Source organism: Parasteatoda tepidariorum, chromosome 4 (genome assembly GCF_982258835.1).
Source record: "Parasteatoda tepidariorum strain Cologne lab strain chromosome 4, Ptep-v5.0, whole genome shotgun sequence".
NCBI lineage: Eukaryota > Metazoa > Arthropoda > Arachnida > Araneae > Theridiidae > Parasteatoda > Parasteatoda tepidariorum.
This window is the reverse complement of record NC_141758.1, coordinates 87393895-87397605: the sequence shown is the minus strand read 5'-3', so window position 1 is coordinate 87397605 and position 3711 is coordinate 87393895. Positions and strand designations below refer to the sequence as shown.

Here is a 3711-nt window from a genome sequence, read left to right as displayed (position 1 = left end):
AGCGATTTGTTTCATATTAAATGCACCTACAAGTAAGTACACATATAGAGATCGATGTGTCAAAACTTGTTATCTCTAGTATATTTACATTTTGAGAGCAGAGTTATTAAAAATTTACCTGGCATAAAACCTTACACATATTTAAAATGAAATATCGTAGAAAATTAATATCATGTCTGTTTTAAAAGTAGTGAATTATTTTGAAGACGAAAGTAGTTCTTTTGAACTTTACGATGTCTTTTAAGACATTTAAAATCGAAATTTTATTCTGTAATGTTGGCAGAAGGGCTTAAAAGCAAACTGTTGTCTTTATTTTTACATTGTTATATTTATAGATATTTCTATTTACATCGATTTTATTTGATCAAAAAAAATCCTTAGGCGTGTGCTGTATTAAATATGATATATTTTCATTTTAAAATTGTATTTCTGCAATACTAATTCGAATCTATAGAAAAAATATAGATTTAATCGGAAAGTACAGGTATGTTTCTGTGTCTGATTTCGTAGCGTATACATTTTCATAATTTCTATACTGACTACTTATTTTATTCTGAGTACAAGGTCTAGTTTTAATGCATTAAGATTGCACACTGAGAAAAAAAGTATGGCTAACATTTACAGTGTTTCTGGCTCTATGGGAACACCAAAGAGCACTGTAATTTTTACTGAAATTTTCCTTAAAATAATAAAAAAAAGTTTTTTAAATTAAGAAATTTTTTTAAAAATTTTATTATCTTTTTAAATATTAAATATGAACACTTATTACGCAGAATAATATAAAATTTTGCTCTGAGTGATATAAGCCATTCTAGCAGTTTCTTTTTAGGGAGGGGGGAGAGGAAAAGCCTTGTAAATCGGCTTAGGCATTAAGAGTACACCACATAGCTCCATAATTTTCACTTAAGTGCTTTGGTAATGATTTTGATAAAACAAACAGTAAAATATGGTTTTATAATATGTCATAAAATTTGGTAAATATGGTAAAATGTGGAAATTTTAATTTTGTCATGATACCTTAGAGCATGACATAAAAGCTACGTATTCGGTTAAATTTGCTTTTCAGTTTTGTATTTTTTACTAAATAATAACTATAACTTTGAAAATCAGGATTTCCGGTAAACCGTTATCAGATGAAAGGGTAAACTACCTAATGAATGATTTAAATACTAGTTTTATTAATTAAGAATGTGTTTTTTTCAACCAGAATAGTTATTACCACACAATAAAATTTATTCCAGAATTTTTTATTCCGTATCGAATGATAAGAGAAAAAGTTATGCGTTTTTTTCTTTTGTTTTTCTCATTCTTTATGTTGCGCTTTAATAGCAATAAAAAAAATAACATTGTTTCTCGTATAGTTGATAGATCATAATTAAATTTACCTTCAGTTCAGTTCATTGGTTTGTTTTCCTTTATTTCCACCACCTACATAGTTTTAAGTTAAGTTTAGTTTAAAAGCTTATTTTTTTTCGTCTTTAAATCTTGCAACAATTTCTTTCTTCCCTTTTTACCGATTGATTTTGTTTGACGAAGTTCAGAATTTTTTAATAAAATTTATAAAAGCCAGGAAACGCTTTTTCATCTTGTTTTTCTTAAAAATTTGTATTCTTCAGTACAAAATAGTTTTTCAAGTGCTTTCACAATAAAAATAACTATACCTCCTTCTTTGGAATAGTTAGTTATTTGAGATAAAAGATTGCATAGACTCATAAGAGTGTTTATTTTGGTTAAAAAATAACTCTGTTCGGAAAGTGAAATTTGCATCATGCGCAAACTACATTTGATGAAGTATTTTGTAAAAAAAAAACAGAGATAAGAGAATTCAATTTTTCCTACTCTTTGTCTTTAAAGAAAACTTTTTGTAAATTATTTTTTCCTTTCTTTCCTAACTAAGAATGATTTCTTACTTAAGCTTCTTTTGGAAATTTTTTTTTCATTATTTTAAAGAAGTCTTAAAACTTTCTCAGAAAAATTCTATTTGTCACATTGTTAAATTTGAAAGTGTTAAAAGAAGATAAAGCTTTTTTATTTATATATTTTTCTAATTTAAAAGTTTCAAACATAAGACTTGGATTAGAATAAGTCCCATTTTCAAAAACTTCAGGAGAACATTTTTTTGAGAAAAACAACACAGTTTCCATGCAAGCTATAAGTTGTTTCTGTCTATTTAGTAAAAATTTCGAAAACTTGTAAGGTACCTACCGCCTTTTCTGGAGTACGACAAGTCGACCATCCATTTTGAACTTTAAAATATTACATGTTTTGTAAGCATTCAGTTTATAACTCTGAATTTGCATCTATTGAAAAACAAGTTTTCAACCAAATACAGAACACAATTATCCTAAAATAAGCACAAAAAAAAAGAAAAAAAAAAAAAAAGGAAAAAAAAAGAATAAAACAAAAAAAAAATAATAAAAAAAAAAGAGTGCGTGGAGTCCCTCCGCGCGGAAGAAGTTAAACTTCACAACCTGCGACGTTAATAGTAGAAGAATCAGCAGTCGTAGAAGGATCACTAGTTCTATTCAATGACTCTTTTTCCTGCTCCGCTCGCTTCCGTGCTCTGTAATCACGGTAATATTGTGCATTTTTCCCTCGTGGACCTTTTGAACCAGTGGAAGTGCTTGTGGTTGCCTCATCGTCTCGCCCTGGAAAATGTATTTGTATTAATAATGTATGTGAATGCATCATAATGTAATTTCAGAAGAGAAAACCTAACAATCAATTGATATTCACAAGAGACGTACCTTGACATAACCTTAAATCCGTCACATTGTCCGTGGGATTGTTTTCACTCATTTTTCGCAATTGTTATCCACTAAATTTGAAAATAAAAAATACTACCCTATTAAATTATATGTGTATCAAAACAAACTAAAAAAATATTTATAGAAAAACAATACTTTTATGACTTTTATTATTTTCATGCTAGTGAGAACCAAAACAATATGGAAATGAATGAGGGAAAACTGGATCCTACCACGTGATTTCCCGACCAATAAAAATGCAGCTTTAAACGGTTAACGCAACCTTGTTGGAAGTCACATAAGAAGTATAACTTCAAAAAAAAAAAAAAAAAAAAACATCGATAATTATAGAAGGAAGGAAGAGTACTGATCGTGGTAACCCAGTAGTTAGAAAATCTGACTCCAGTCTGACTTTGGGTTCAATACTCGACCCCGCTAAGACTCACCGAGTACATGCGATACACGTGCTCGTAAAATCTGTGGAATGGACCGTCCTATGGTTTGTCGCTGATCAGTACCATGGGTACAGGGAAATTTCCTTCCTCTTCAGATTCATGTCAAAATTGGCATTATGGTTTTAAATAATAATTACTTCCCAGTTTTTGCAGAAAAAATGAACTCTCTCATGTGATTTTTATTTTATTAGACTATGCAACCCAAACTACAATAAAAAAATGGTTTATAAGACATTATTTTATCAAGAAACTTCATATATTTAGCAATTTCAAGTAGAAAAGTTGTCAAGTTTAAATTTAAAATTTTAAATTAAACTATTATTCGTTAATTATAATTATGTAATATTTTTTGGTGAGCCGGCCAGGTGGCCGAGTGGTTAGCGTGCCTGACTGCGGAGCCAGTGGCTGCGGGTTCGAATCCCGCTCTGGGCATGGAAGTTTCTTTCTCTCTATCTGTGTTCTATGTCCTTTGTGTGTGAATGAGACCCGCCCTATAAACGGGTTGTGGT

General features: G+C 29.8%; 1 long non-coding RNA gene across 1 annotated transcript; it reads right to left on the bottom strand.

Annotated features, from left to right (window-relative positions):
- Window positions 1-2436: 2436 nt before the first annotated feature.
- On the bottom strand, window positions 2437-3010 carry LOC147811904 (uncharacterized). Its single transcript, XR_015432883.1, has 2 exons — window positions 2748-3010; window positions 2437-2648 (listed from the first exon to the last, which is right to left on the bottom strand). It is a non-coding gene; the product is annotated as an uncharacterized LOC147811904 (long non-coding RNA).
- Window positions 3011-3711: the final 701 nt, after the last annotated feature.